General features: G+C 35.5%; 1 protein-coding gene across 1 annotated transcript in view; it reads right to left on the reverse strand.

Annotated features, from left to right (window-relative positions):
• Positions 1 to 14,446, reverse strand: part of pot (zona pellucida domain protein papillote) — a 137,459-nt gene extending 123,013 nt beyond the window's left edge. The window contains exon 1 of the mRNA XM_074105200.1: positions 14,301 to 14,446. The gene's annotated coding sequence lies outside the window, so the exon portion shown is untranslated. The remainder of the gene's footprint in view (positions 1 to 14,300) is intronic.
• Between the last annotated feature and the right edge of the window lie 2,443 nt (positions 14,447 to 16,889).

The raw sequence follows: 16,889 nt of genomic DNA on the forward strand, positions 1-16,889 counted from the left end.
GCAACTGTAACGTTGCCGAAACGTCGAGGTAAATATTACTCGTGTAAAAAAAGCGTGATAGGTAAGTCCCGTTTACTCGTATAGTATTTTGACTATGAGTGAGAATCACGAAAGTTTGAAACGTTATACATAAAATATTGTTTGAAATAATTAAGGTATAGCTATTGGCTTTTCTTAACCGACTTCAAAAAAAGGAGGAGGGTATAAATTTCAAAGTTGTCAAACGTACCTCAATATACCTAGTACTAGCGCCAACTAAACTGTGAGGCAGTTATGGCTGTACGTAGTTAAAACATAGATTCCTAGCACTATACATAAAATTTTAAAACTAAAATCATGTGTCATGTAAAAGCAGGCCCTAGTGTCTTTGGCCTTAAGGCAACACATCCATGAAAAATCATAAGTAGATTCAAGCAGCTATTTTTCACGCAGCTTCGTTCATTTTTAGTTTTTTACATACTACTCTAATCTTAACAGATTCAAAATTATTTTCAGCCACTTTATAGTTGCATTTTCGAGTAATTTTATTTTAGATAATACAAACGCCATAGTCTTGGATTTAAAATATCTAGTTGATTTTATTTTAAATAAACGCGACGGCTTGTTTAAGTCCAACGCCCAATAAAAGAACCTAGCAGCAAGAAAAAAAAGTACAGCTATGCAAAAAGGTTGGTATGCCAAAGAATTCAGCCCGCGTTGGCAATGCTACAGGTTATACCATTGTATGTATTAATAAGCTAAGCCATTTATTTAAAAGGATAAAACAAAAAAACAAAAATAGAACCTCACATTGAACCGGGTTCCTGCAAAGTTGAATTTGCAGTTACCACGAAAGTCACTAGTTAGGGTTGCTGGTGAATTGTTCCGCCGATGTTCATTTGTTATTTTGATCAACGACAAAAGCAAATTTGTAATTTACTCTAGAGACACGGCACGCCAGTTGGTTCGAATTTTGAATTTAAAGCTGCCAGCATGAAATAGTAGATTGTTGCACCAAGCAGAAAGTTATTTATTATTGCTCCGAGTGCCGATTTGGAGCCCGAGCGTCAGCGAGGGCTTTAAAAAGTACGAGGGCAATATAAATTACTTAATGCGAGGTGCATAATCTGCTTTTCTTTCAACTATTACAGCAGGGCTACTACGAAACTCGAAACTCGAAGTTCGTGTCGTGCGGTCCCTCTGACACTTATACTTTTTAATACGAGAGCGAGAGGGACGGTACGATACGAACTTCGAGTTTCGTAGTAGCCCTACAGGAATAGTACCTAGAGGAAAAAAAAACTCATGCCATGCTAAACAATAAATAGGAAAGAAATGTCACTTTACTCCATTTATTTTAACATTTGAAACTTAACGGTAAAATTTGCACACGTTTTTAAATGAAAAAACGAAACTATTTAAAATTGTGTTAACTTCTATGATAAAAACATAATAAATACCGCTAATAAATGTACATGTAGGGTATTTTTAGTCCATTTGTGTTCGAAATACCGAGAAACGTGTGTTACAATTTGAGTATAGCACTCGATGATTCCATTTTTGTAAGTTTACATTTGCACTCTCAAAAAATATCCACGGAAAATTCGCAAGGTTCCCGCCAATTTTTTTTTAATTTCTTACTTTTTTTTGGCAGAGTTAGTAGCAAATATTTTTACCCGCGATCTGTCAAATTTCGGATGGGCGCCAGGTTGGCCACAGTTTTTTTAAATACGGCTACTTTTATATTTTTGATAGGATTGGTACCAACATTTTTTATGGCAATTTACGGTTCAAACCAGCGATTTTACCACAGATTTTTTTTTATTCATCTACTTTATAAATTTAGAATACGCACTAGCTTTTTCCCGCGGCTTCCCTCGCGTGGAATTCGGTTATCGCGCGCTGTTCCCTCTGGAACTGTGCATTTTTCCAGGATAAAAAGTAGCCTATGTCACTCTCTGGCCCATAAACTTATCTCTATGCGTCGATCTCCGTTGCTTCGTTTCGACGTGGGTAAAACACGGACGGTTGTCGTTCATTGTGGCGTTCTAAGGGGGAGGCCTTTGTCCAGTAGTGGACGTCTTCGGGCTGATGATGATGATGATGATGAAAACACGGACAAACACAAACATACGAACACACACTTTCGCATTTATAATATTAGTTGGGTTACTTAAGTCATAACATAATGTTATATTTATACTTTAATAAAATTTTAATCTGGAAATTTGGTTACATAAAAATAACTTACAGTATTTATCTAATTAAAATGCTTTTTTCATTCATAGACTTAAATGAATTCTAGCGCGCTCCATGCTTGGAGGCTGTCATACATATGCATGCCACTTGCATGCTTGTCAGTTACGACTTATTTTGACATACATAATAAACGGAGCGCTTATATATGTATGACTAAGAGCCAAGTGGTATATTGTGGTATAATAATCGGGTGTTTATACACGTGCGACCGCTTTTGATATTTTTTTAGCCTGTAGTGGCTTAGTACCTAATGGGTCACGGCCTCCCATTTTTTTACCGCCATTCGTAGTTATCGAGAGCATCGTCCTGCTTTGATATGTACTTAATTAAAAAAAGGTTCTCTATCGTTTGCCCGAATTTCATATGCCATAATGTATCGTTTTCGATAATTTTCATTTGCCATAAAGTAATTTACTTTTTAAATAGTATTTTCTTCAGAGTTGATATTAAACTAAACTAACCTACTGCATTCTATAAGATAGCATTTTAAAAAATCCTGAAAACAGCACGGTTCTATATATTTTATGGCAAACATTGGTAAGTATGGTAAGTGAAATTCGGTCAAATGAAATTCGGGCAAGTAAAGATATACGGGAAAAATATATTTAATAAATCCAGTAAATCCTGTTTGTTTACAAAGTAAACTCTGTTTGTTTGTATGCAGGCCTGATGTTTGAAACTAGTGAACTGATTGTAAAAAATATTTAAGTATCTAAAATCGAAGTTCATATCGTACCGTCCCTTTCACTTTCGTATTAAATAATATTAGCGTCAGTGGGACAGCAAGACTGCATGCATTTTGTAGTATAATATATGCCCAGATCTGGACTCCTATTTGCGGTTGGTAAGAAGTTCCACCAACTTAATTCTACTCCAGTCTTTCATTAGTGGAACCCTAAATTTGCCGAAATATAACACAAACGTAATTCAAATAAAATCCAAACGTGCCCGTTCTAAAGTTAAAAAAAAACTTTATAACTGGCCATTTGATTGCTAGGTTTCCGCTACTTAAACTTATCTGTATATGAGATCAGTCGGCTGCCTAGAACAGTCTTACCAACACAGCAAAAAGGAATCATCTCGGTCACAGATAATATCAAATGTAATTAAAAATTGAATATCTTTGTTGAATATAGATACAACGAGTACCTAACTATTGCAGAGTCTTTGTGACTATAATAATTGACATAAACCTTTTTATAGTAGGATACTTGGTTGTACGCGAATGAACAATAACCTGACCCGAACAATCGGCCACGCTATGGTAACATTCTACAACAGCAAGTGTATCTAGGCTGTAATAATAATAATAGTTTAATATGCTTCAGTCCTATGTGTCTGACAAGGGGCATAAAAAAAACTAGCTTTTGACCGCGACTTCTTCTACCACGAATTCGTTAATCGCTATACTGCAGGTACCATGCAATTTTCCGAAATGCAACTATCCTCTGTCCTTTTCTTAAAATTTCACTTATATTGGAATATATAATATTAGTTAGGATTCATCTATTCCTGTCGGAGTAAGAGTCAGATTAAATATTTCTATGTGAAATGTGACCCAGGTATACGTTTCTAATATGCCATTAAAACTGGCATAAAGAAAAACCAATTAAATTTTTTAATTCCTTACTGGCCGCGAAGTCATTCCATATTCAAACTCATTCAGTAGGCGAAGGCGTTGACTCAGAGATGACGCCACGCAAATACCAACCGGCTTTGGACCTTGTGCCAACTTACCGGTAAAATATGGACAACATTGTCGTCTAGTAAATTTAAACAGCCGTGGTTTTATGTTAAAGAAGTTACTGGCCAGATGTAATTGAATATACGTTTAAATAAAAAAGTTTGGACGTAGCGTATTGTAGGAAGTGGTATGAATTTAGAATTTAGATTGCCAGAAACCTCCAGAAACTAATGGAATGGATAATAAATAATTCATTAATTATAATAATAGTTGATAAAATTTTAATAATTGCATAGCAAGGACCCGTCAAATTGGTCTAATGTTATCTAGATTGCAGGAGGCAAATATTTTGCAGGAACAATCCTCGTCGACCTTTTGCTTGTGATGATAATTATAATAACTAGTTTTTCTAGACACATTTCATTTTGGTTAATTAGTAATATAATTAAAGTTTTGTGCGAATTATAGAGACTGGCAAAAATAATCGCGCTATGTATAGCAGGAATATGCTTAGATGTTGATTTTGTATGCCGAACGAAAATTATATCATCCTGAATAGCGCTGGCGAGATTTTTCCTCTCTCCTATATATAACCATTGAATTGACCTTTGAAAGAAAGTACTCGTTATTACCACCAACTAATTGACATACTGTTATTATCAGCTGTCAAAAGTCTAGGTACAGTCGAACCGTTATTCCTGACCCACCGTAGCACGTGCTCACAGTAAATGACATATGTAATTGAATGGCCTTGTCAAAGAATGCGATTGGGACTTTTTCAACAAAAAGATTCTACAGCGGGTCGCGAATCAGTTGGTTCGATAGTACAGTCACCAGCATTAATATACGATACGCACGCTGTTTTCATAATCATTTTTAGGGTTCCAGAGCCAAAATGGCAAAAAACGGAACCCTTATAGTTTCGCCATGTCTGTCTGTCTGTCCGTCCGTCCGCGGCTTTGCTCAGGGACTATCAATGCTAGAAAGCTGTAATTTTGCACGAATATATATGTAAAAAAAATGTTTTTACTGTACCTCCCATAGACGTAAAGTGGGGGTGATTTTTTTTTCCTCATCCAACCCTATAGTGTGGGGTATCGTTGGATAGGCCTTTTAAAACCATTAGGGGTTTGCTAAGACGATTTTACAATTCATTCAAATTTTCAGTAAAATCGAGCATCCCCCCTCTAACCAACGGCTGGACCGATTTCGCTAATTATTTTTTGTTGTGTTTGCTATTGTCAGAAAAAGGTTCTTATTAAAGATTTAGAAAATTAAAAAAAAACTACACCGGGGGCGAAGCCGCGAGCACCACCTAGTTCAGATATAAGTACAGACATACACACAAACATACATGTATTAAAAATTAAATAAAAGCTTGTAATAAAAAATAACGTCATTTTTTATTGGAAATTACTTAAAATTTTAACTTATCAAATAAGTTAACAGACGACTCTAAACCACAACGAGTATATACATATTCAAACGCGTAGGTAACTGTTGCGCCATTTTGTTTGTGAATCAGACTTGCGTAAGCGCAGAGCGTGGGCGCACCTTTCCTAAACCTAGTCCCATGCTCCCATGCAGTGCCATTGTCGCCCATCGGCGTCTTGCTGGACCCTAATGCCGCAGACGCTGATGGGCGTCAAATTTCTAATGAAGATTTCACGGTAAAGTATATTCTGAACAGAATGTTCTGTGGCAAAAGTCAGATGATGTTATGTATTTTATTGAAATGTGTATTTTCTGTATTTTTTTGTGCACTGTAACTTTATTGCTAAATAAAATTATTATTATTCTTATAAGTAATACTCAAACGTATAGAGTGTAGTCAAAGAAACTGAATTTCGTACCTACCAGGGTGGAACCTTTGTGCTACTGATACCATATCGGCATTCCATACATCTGCCAAAGAAATCATACCGATGTTGATTATGAAAAGGTCCCACCTTGGCACGCGATTCTGTTTCCCCGACTGTACATTCGTAAAACACCCTTTCTGGCAGCAGTTTAAAAAAATCCTCATGTCGGGTAGTTCAAAGGCACTGGCCGCAGCCAAATGCATTTCAAATTTATCCCAACTGCCGGCGGCCATTTTGCAGTATACTTTCTCAAATGGCCCCGCCCGGAGCCGTCACGGCTAATAATGGCCGGTGCAAGTTATAGCTGTCTCGCCGCCACTTAGGCAAATAATAGGGGACGGATATATCGACGGTCAATGCGAATTCTCTCGGAAACCACTATCCGTTTAATCAGAAGGGCATTGTTCCGTTCAAATCGGCGGTGCAGGGGACGATTTTGACTAATCGAGAATGAACTGTTAAATTTGAAATACGAATACGAGTAAGTACAGTCAAGGGCATAAATATATATACAGCCAATTAATAATTTTGTCATCTGATTTACGAAAACCCATCACAAAAATACCGTTCATAATTGGCGAAAAATTGTACTGTACTGTAAAAATAAGTAAGTCGAAAAGTTTATCTGAGCTCTGTATTTGGGTGAACTCGCGCTCATGTTAAAATAAATAATATAAAAAATTAGGAAACTTAGATGTATGTATGTTTGTTTGTTTGCATGTAGCGAGCGAATAATCTCTGGAAATATTGAACATATTCTAAAAATTATTTCACTGATATAAGGTTAAGGATAGTTCCTTTTTATTTTATCTCTGGAAACTATACAGGAATCATAGCATGCAAAACTATGCACCTAGTCTTCTTTGTGTTACCCATGTTCACACACACACTTAGATAGGATAGTAGTTTTAAAAGGTCCTACTATCATTACGAACACAACCATCCAAACTGTTTTTTTTTTCAAGCCAGTACCAAATTGGGCAATATCTCGACACAAACCAGGCAACACTTGTGCACACACGCCAAATTCAAATGTGGAACTCACCTTTCTTGTATAATAAACCGGCCAGTCGCCATATTTAAAAATATATTTTTAAGAAAGCATAGAGAGTGCGATGACCGGCGATTAGGTTTTTTTATGGGCATGCAGGACGAACGGACGTGACTTATTTATTAGGCACCACGATTTAGTACCGTCGACAAAAAATGGTCATTTTGATTATAAAGAACCTTGGTTGCCATTCGCAACTCGTTTTGCTAGCGACCTTCGGTAGCAGACACTGCACGTCAGATTCAAAGCTAATAATAACTCTTAGGTACATAATAAAATTATCCCTCAATCTTAATTACTTTCTAATTAAATTTTAAAAATGAAATTCATAACAATTTCAATTTACGATTTCTGCTACTAAAATGAGTATTCGAACAATTACTGTTGCTAAATAAATTGTGAATAAATAAGTTTTGACCGTGACAATAATACGCTAATTTGATTTGCATACAACTGAATTTTCGAAATTATGTAAATCATCTACCTACTAGCTTTATTTCGCAGCTTCGGTCCCGCGGATAAATAAATAATTGGCCGTTTCCTTTCAAATTTCGAAAATCATAATTTTTTAGTGCACCACTATGTCCTTCAACGAATATACAAGGTGTTAATTAAATAACTGGAAACCTCAGACACCCCAACAATATTTTTTTAATTTAAAGTAAATTGATTGAATTTATTTTTGAATATATTCATTATTTTAAAAGATGAAGGTGTGTTTTGCTAAGTCAGTAATTCTACTTCATTTCTAACTTTACATTCATGATTTGTGTTTGCCCGTTGCGCTTTGACGTTTTAAGAAGAAAATCATACAGTGACAGTAAAACGGCCAATTAAAGAAAGAAAGAAAGAAAAACATTTATTCGTGACATTTTTACAAATGAAAGAAAAAAAATTGTCACGAAATGGTCCCAACTCAGCTTGATGTCAACCTTGCGGCCGACGCTGGTCTTCCGTTGGGACCATTTAAGAGTTAAAAGAATCCAACAACAGTGAACTCGACAACTAAAACATTTTTTTTACAATACACAAAACTAGTAATTTACAACATAAAAATATACCTTAACTACACAAAATATAAATAAAAGATTGATATTAAATTATCAAAATCATATGCAACCTCGCAAAAATATTTAATTAGCGCCTGTTGCAGTCGTTACTTTTAGACCCGGCACAATAAAAAAGGGATATAAAAACACAAACACAACCTGATTTAAAACATAGTGTAATCGATTCTACTCTCGATTCTGAGCAAACTACTTTCTGGTTTTCAGTTATTTAATTAACACCTTGCATATATGTCTGCTTTACTAGTATCAAGATCCAACAGTTTTGTTTAGGCTATGCGTTGTAAGGCACTGTATTTTAATTGTAGGCATATGTATTATTGGTCGCATGCAAAATGTCCTAATTCAGCCACTTTGGAAAACACTTGCTCACAAATCCGCTAGGTTATTTATTCTAAATTCAATCAATATTAAATAGCGGCTGCCACGCAGAAAACGATGCATTGACAGACGTACGCTTGGTGCATCACAAAAATTACAAAATTGTACTTTCTTACAAGAGAAAAACATTATAACTTAATGCGCTTTGCTTGTCTTATAATTCCGCTAAGTTACGATGTGCAAAAACAATTTAAAAAAATAAAAAAGGGCCCAGCGGGCGTCAATGGGTAGGGTTGCCACAATTAAAAAACTCTCCCCATAAAACTGGGTAAAGCTGGAAACACTCGGACACGTTTTATTGCCTGGGATTTGCCTGGAAACTATACTCGTATAACCCATTTTAATTATCATAGTATCTGGGCGAACGAGCTCTGTTTTCTTAGAGAAGTTACGTAGGTATTTTTATAAGCTTTATAAGTGATAGTTAAACTAAATTAATTACAAGCTTTTATTTAGTTTCACCTGTCCCGTTGTCTGTCTGTCTGTCTGTCTTTAATCAAATCTTGCGCGTTCAATTCGACCAATGTCCAGTAGTTGGATTGACTTGAAATTTGGTATTTTATGTAAATTGCGTGACAATACAAAAATCTGGTAGTCACATCTTGGTAGTCCAGCCAGGATCGTCTCCGCAGGACGGAACTCTTTAACGGTTAATGGCATCGACTTGAAATTTGGGGTGCTAATGTAGTTTGAGTGGCAATGCAAGTACAGTCAAAAAAGTACAGTAGGCAGAAAAAGCTTGTACCAAAAACTTTTTAATCTCAAGACCTCCAATTTACACGTCCAACTATACACCGCTGACCCACTACGCGGAAGATAGATAAATAGATATTTATTACCAATCTTATTGGGCGTGATAATTTTGCTACAAAATAACCTAACCATAAAAATTTCATTTTTAATACAAGCTTTTTTTGCTGGCTGTACTTTTTGTTGACTGTACTTGCATTGTCACCCAAAGTCCCAAACTACATTTGCATACCAAATTTCAAGTCGATGCTAATAACCGTGGAAGAGTTCCGTCCTGCGGAGACGATCCGGGCTAGACTACCAGGATGTCATGACTAGATTATTTTATTGTCCGCGATTTACATAAGTATTCCAAATTTCGAATCAATCTGACTACTGGAAGTTGGTCAAATTTAACTTGCAAAATTTGATTACAGACAGACAGACACAAAACGGGACAGGTGAAACTAAATAAAAGCTTGTAAAAAACATTATAATTCGCATAAACGCGGACAAAGAGCTAGGTAGATCAATTGTTAACTCCTGAAAATTACCCATAGCAAATTTCGTTGAAATCGATAGAGCCGATCTCCAATATGTATCTTACTAATATTATTAATATGAAAGTTTATGCATGAGTGAGTGAATGAGTATGTTTGTTACTACTTCATTTCACGCTGAAACGGCCGTACGGATTTGGATGAAATTTGGTATGTAGATAGCTGGATATCTGGAATAAAACATAGGTTACTTTTATTCCGATATTTCAACGGGATAGGGATACAATCTCGAAATAACAACCGCTGGGCTTAGGTCATGAAATTTGACACGATTGTTTTTAATGTAACGTCAATGAAACCCGTATGTAATTTTCAGGAATTCCCACGGGAATTTAAAAAAATCCCTTAATTTCAATTCAGCTGCTGGATCTCATGATTTACGTGTGCGAAGCCCCGGGTAAACACTAGTATGTAAATAAATATATATCAATTGCTCGTTTAATGATGTAAGATTTAACATCCTGTATTTTTCACAACACTAGGTAACCTATGATTTCTTTTGAGACGAATTAAAAATACATGCTCTCTAATAATAACTATGATTTTACTATAATATTTGTAAATTACATATCTTATAAATAAGTAACATTGTTTGTCTGCCATTTCTTGTATATTAACTGAATTTTACAGCGCATTGGTTTTACACTGTAATATTTTATTCATAAAAAAATAACTAGATAATAATTATAAAATTTTCCTTCTGCTTTTTGTGTTTTTTTTTTTTTATAAGAGCTTGTAAAATTAAAATCATGTCGATGTGCTCACAGCCCTACACCATGCATCGTAATGACAGAGCTATCAAGGTTTGCAATAAAGATGTTTTTATACACCGCTTTGTTTTTTTTAACGAAACACCATTAAGCGGTGGTAGTATAAACTAAAATAAAACTAAAAGTAATGCCGTCTTCGTTTATTCGGACAAAACAAACAGAGACGGCATCACTGATATCCGTCACTTAAAGTTAATCGACAAGTGGTGTAACAGCATGGCTACTACGAAACTCGAAACTCGAAGTTCGTGTCGTGCGGTCCCTGTCGCTCTCATATTAAATAGTATAGTGTCAGAGGGAACGCACGACACGAACTTCGAGTTTCGTGTTTCGTAGTAGGCCTGCTGGCCCTTAGAATGTTAAAACTTAATATTTACATTCAATCCGTTGTACGGTCGAGACACAGAGCATTTAGGGCGAGAGTTGTCTTTGTGGAATGTGTTTTTCATCAACCAATAGAAATGCTTCATTTACATCCTCGCACAGCACATCTCTGGTGGAAACAGCTGAGCGGAGCAAGGCGAGGTAAATTAAGCGTTTCTATTGGTTCATGACAAGCACATTGTTGGTGGAAACGCTGCTTTAGGGTATAGAAGCCAAAAATCGGTAAAAAAACGGTAAAAAAAATATTGATCAAGTTTGCCGGGAGTTTTTAGTTTGACACTGGCAACCTTGGCGCTTGCGCAGATCCCGTTGGCTAAGGTTCCTGAACTCGTGCCTTCCGCTTAGACTCATAGTAAAAGCAGTAAGGGCCTATGTCACTACGTTGAACCCTTTCATTCACAGGATTTATTTACCTTTGGTTTACCTTTACCAGCTCGAATAAAAACCGTTCTAAATGAAACGGGATTTCACTAAATTCAAATTCTTGCATCAAAAAATTGCAACAGTACAAAAGTGTATCAAAAATGTAATACGCTATATGACGAACATAGATGCAAAATTATGTCACAAAGCGAAAAGGCCTGGCCCTATACTACAAAGTGCATAACTCGAACTTGTGTTGCCGTTCCGCTGACGCTTATGTTACTTAATCCGCGAGTGAAAGGGACGGTGCGATACGAACTTCGATTCTCTAGTTTCGTAGTAGCCCCTCAGTACCCAGCAGTGGGACGTATATAGGCTAGGATGAACTTAATTAGCAGTTAGGTTTCATCCATCCAGTTAAGATTAAACGAGAAGACATGAGTTTTGGACGTGTCTTTATGCAACTTTAATGCAATCCACGATATTATAAGAGTTTTGGGGAGTTCCCACGGAAATTTTTACTTGCCCAAATTGCGTCAAGATAATTATCTGATAATTATCTCATTATTATATATCAAACAATAAATATCATCAAAAGCCGGAAGATTTTGAAAAGAGTGAAAGACAACTCGCCACTCGCCGTCACGCTCGTGTTATCGTGTTTCTAGGTCCTAGGGTTCCTTTAGGGATCCTTTCTACCCTAATGGTTACGTTCTTCGAGCGATGTGGCCCACCCATTGTCACTTCGACTTGAATATTCTTCGAGCTAACATTTTTTTACAAGCTTTTATTTAGTTTCACCTGTCCCGTTGTGTCTGTCTGTCTGTCTGTAATCAAATCTTGCAAGTTAAATTTGACCAACTTACAGTAGTCAGATTGATTTGAAATTTAGAATTCTTATGTAAATCGCGTGACAATACTATAATCTAGTAGTAGACATCCTGGTAGTCCAGCCAGGATCGTCTCCGCAGGACGGAACTCTTCAACGGTTAATAGCATCGACTACTAGTTTAGGCGACAATGCAAGTACAGTCAACAAAAAGTACAGTCAGCAAAAAAAGCTTGTCTTAAAAAAAAAATTATGGTTAGGTTATTTTAGTTTAATTTCTCGTGTTCGTAATTCGACTACACAATTGACGTGATGCCAAAAAAGTGTCGCACTAACCTAGGTTAGGAACACTAGGTATATTACGCAGGTATAGATGTTATTATCATTGATAATTACCAGTCCGTAATTATCGGCATAATTATCAAGATAATTATTTTTAAAATTATTCCGTGCAACCCTGATTTCAGCTGTAATTGGTAGCAATACACGACTTTTTACTACTTTCGAGTGGTTTTATATATATGATTCCAACAACCGGTACAGTGACTCTGCAGTTTTCCCGCTAACTGCATCCCTTTCTAATTTCTAGTAGATATTTACTGTGTAATGGTAATGGTTCTATCTACGTAAGTCTCTTTCCTATGGCAGCCCTGGAGCGATCCATAAATATTGTGTTTTACATAAGTTAAGTTCGAATTTATCTTTCTTTCTCAATTAGGTTCAGTACTTATAGTTGAGATAGCAAAATAAGTACGTACTTTTCCGACATAATACGGTGGCAAAACATTGTCGCTGACTGTACAGTCGAGTGCTAAAATATGAACTGTCAAGGGCATAAATATTATGTACGTTACCACGGCGCCAAAAATATCTGTACACCTTTATGCCGCTAACTGTAAGGTCTGTGTATACTATATTTCAGGGTTTCTCAAAGTGGGGTTCGCTATTTGACGGTAGGGGGTTCGCGACAAGGTTTACGTGATGGTGGCTGCAAGACTGGCAAGATGATTAAGATTGGTTTTTGGAGTCTTTTTGTATTTTTTATTTCAACTCCAAAGTTTACTTATTTGTTGTTGTTTGTTTCAGTTTGTATTTTCGTTGGCAAGTCGATTCTTACCTAGATTTGTTACCTTTTATTGAAATAAATAATATAGGTGCATTATATTATGATGATGATTGAAATAAAAAAAAACCTTAGTTCTCCAACAATCAATTTTATTACTTTCTTTGGGGGGGGGGCAGGTAGGGGTTCGCTGTCTTCTAGAAACTTTAATAGGGGTACGTGGAGCCATAAGTTTGAGAAACCCTGCTATATTTGACGCTATGGCTGTATAGATATGCGCTCGACTGTACCTGTGTAACACTTCAAAAATATGTACCGATCGCATTCTTCATCGAACTTAAAAGGATCGTGGTAGGTACAGTCGAGGTTCAATGTCACTGTTCTCATATGACAATTGTATACAAAAGTTCAAACACAAAGTGACAGCGAAAAGGTGGTAAAGTGTAAAGATATTTTGACCTTGACTTTATAATACCAAATGGATTACATATTTTACACTTGACTACTTTTTTGAGAGATTTCACCTCAATTGTTTAAGGGATATTAAAATAAATTCAACCTTTTTATTAATTAAGTAAAAAGTAGGTACTCAATTCCTCAATTCACGCAAAACACAGGTAGGTAGGTATCAAGTTAGAGAAAAAAAACATAAAGCCTTGTTCACATTTTTTGCGAAGCAGTGACGTAATCTTTACTTGTAAGATAATTTTATATATACCTAGATAATTTAAATTTCGGCGTTTATTAAAGTAAAGTACCTATGGCATAATAAAACAAAAATTAAGTAAGTATAGCATATAAAGCGTATTATATTTATATATAATATAGCATATTGTTTACAGTTAAAAGTTTTTTACTTACTTGTGTAAAATAGTTTTTTTTTATATAGAAAAAGCATAAATTTTACTAATTTGTAGCATTTTTAGAAGCTATCGTTGAACAATAAATAACACATAGAGACGAAAATGTAAGCTCTGTTTCAGAAGTCGGCTAAAATGACCTTATGGAGCCTCTCTAAAACTAAACTCAGCCGTCCATTTCCGTCTCTAGCAAGTCGTCTAAGCACAAGCATTTCACTTTGCCAACAGCATTTTTTTTATAAAATAATAAGGAAGGACATTAGATTCATCTCATTCATCCACTACTACCGCAGAGCATTAAAAAATCACAATTAAAACAATTGCATTGCCATCCAACTTAGGCGTAACTTAAAGTCACACAAAACATATTTTATTTCACTGCGAGGTCAAATTGTGTAATCCGCACAAGTAAACTTAAGTTTTAAATTACTTGTTAAATGGTGATATGTTGAGACTAACCTTATAGGTCGTTGGCGCCTTAGTAGCTCGTATTTTTAAAAATAAACAAGGCAAGCACTTTTTTTTTTCACTGACAGATCGCGAAGCGACGCGACGTTCGTTCTAACTGGACGCTGCGCGCGCACTGCCTTGCCTTGCCTTGCCTCAACTTGGGTAAGTTTGTACTTCAACTTTAGTGATGTGATTCTTTAGTTATGTGAGTGAAGTTGTTCGAATAACTATTGGCTTGGCCGTAACTTGCCCCTAGTTACGTTAGTACTATTATATATTCTGTGCTCTAGTCTAGTGAATGCTCACGCAGCCTTCCTCGTTCAATCTGATCTAAGCCACTTATTAATAATATTTATGTAGTTAAAGTTATTATAGAGTCTATACTGAAGAACTAAGTAGAATAATATTTTTAACCCTGGAAACACTATCTAAATCCCAAATACGTACCCTAAGTTTAGCCATGTCTGTCTATATATCTTAAAACTAGTTTACCTGCGGCTTCGCACGCGTAAACTATTCGATCTGGTAGTTACAATTGAAATTTCGAGATTTTACAAAATTTCCAATTTTTGGAGATTTTGGTTAAGTTTATTAGGTAGGTCTATTTTATATTTAAGAAAAGAGAGGCAAATGAACAAGCGCGGGCCTACTCAGAACAATAACACTACAAACGGGCCAGTTAACACTCATTTTACTTTTGTGTTACGATTCTTACGATAGAAACGTACTTAGGTACCTATTTAATAAAAATAATTACCTATGCAGTTTCATGAACATAAAAATAAAAAGTAAGTACGAAAGTAAATTCAACCATCAAGGACAGCATGTATATTCTATTTTCTCCAACTTGCTCGGAAATGTTCTCATTAATGTTGGAAAAATCGACCGGGAAGTCCATCGTTATGCGTTGATGCGAAAATAAATAAAAAAGTGGCATTTCTTCCCGGACGTCCGGGAAGTGTTTATTATTGTGCAGGTTGTTTACTTTTAATTTCATCCAAGACCGAAAATTCACCAAACAGCCAGAAAATAGTCACGTACAAAAAACCGAGATTAAATAAAAACCTTATTTTCTGCGTTTAGCTAATGACAATAATGATCGTGTCTTTTTCCTTATCCAAATTCAAAATTCCGTATTTTTTTTAAATTCCGCTTCGTTTCCTCACTTTGTCGTCTGTTCTAACCGAACTTGTATATTGCCATTAAAAAAAAAATGATCGTGTCCAAATCATAAGGTGTATTTAGACTTAATTATCTTATCTGACTGCGAAAATATGAGCATTTAGGAATTGCCGCTTTAACTAAAAGTAAAGAATGAATAATATTTATATTTACTAATCCTATAAGTTTTCTTTTAATTTATTTTGATTACTATATTTTATGTGGAACCAAATATAATAATAATAAATATCATGGGGCACTTGACACCAATGAGGGCTATCGCGTATGAATTAGCCGCTAGAGGCGCTAGTGTAGCGTGAGGTCTCCGAAATGTCAAATCTCATAGTTTTTGGGTGAGCTACGCGCCTACGCGGTTTTATTTAGAATTAGAATAATTTTGTGAATATTTTGCATTACCTGAAATTAATTATGGCAATTATGCGTTACGGGGCAATGAATGTCTGTCATTGGAGACAGTTTGTCTTTCGGAAACTTTTGTCCTCTCTTTTTCCGAACAAAACGGGACTACGCAACACTGTGGTTGCTCGATATTTTTATGGTAGGTACGGTTTTAAGGTGTATTAAATATGATTTTTATCTAAAGTTTGTTTTCACGCCCGTAATGACAGACTTTGAAAGCCACACTTAAAACCTCACGCAACAGTGGCGCCATCTAGAAAGACAAAAAACGATAGCCCTCATTGCGGCCTATTGAAACAACATTGTAAGGGCGTTCATTAAAGAAAGTAAGTTAATATAACACAGTGCCTACGCAGTAACATAACAATTTGTTAGTAAATTTGAGTTCAAATATTAGAATAATCTGCAGTTTTAATGAGATTTCATTTTTTCAAGTATTTCTGTCGGAAAAATTAAAAATTGAGTTACCGTCTCACAATGTGGCATAATCATCATTTGTGTAATAATTTGAATCATCTTATAACAAACAGAATATACTAGGCTGTTTTTGACACTTAAAAACGCACATTTTCGCAGATTAGCCACTTAATTTAATTTCTCAGTGAGATGAAGTCTTAAAAATTAGTCTGTTTCACCAGAATATGTAAAAAGAAAATCTAGTTTTCAATGGCATATGTCACTCGTTTCTCGAAAAATAAGGGATTGGTTGCTTTTTGCGTAACTATGGTCCATTATATATTGGTTTTTCTCAAAAAAATTGAGATTTACGAATTTCATGGCAAATTCATCAAATTTCTATGTTTGGTCTATTAATTACGATCAATAATTTACCTGGATTTAATATCGCCCATTTTTTGGACCCCACCTATAAGATTGTGTCACATTTTCTTTATAAATTGTGAAACAGTGTTTATTCTTTCTAGACTTGTACCGAAATATTCGGTACTCAGCACCATCACTTATTCCTATTGTCTATGATTCATCCCGCTAGTCGGTACCCGTAGTGATACTGTATTA

Source organism: Choristoneura fumiferana, chromosome Z (assembly GCF_025370935.1).
Source record: "Choristoneura fumiferana chromosome Z, NRCan_CFum_1, whole genome shotgun sequence".
NCBI lineage: Eukaryota > Metazoa > Arthropoda > Insecta > Lepidoptera > Tortricidae > Choristoneura > Choristoneura fumiferana.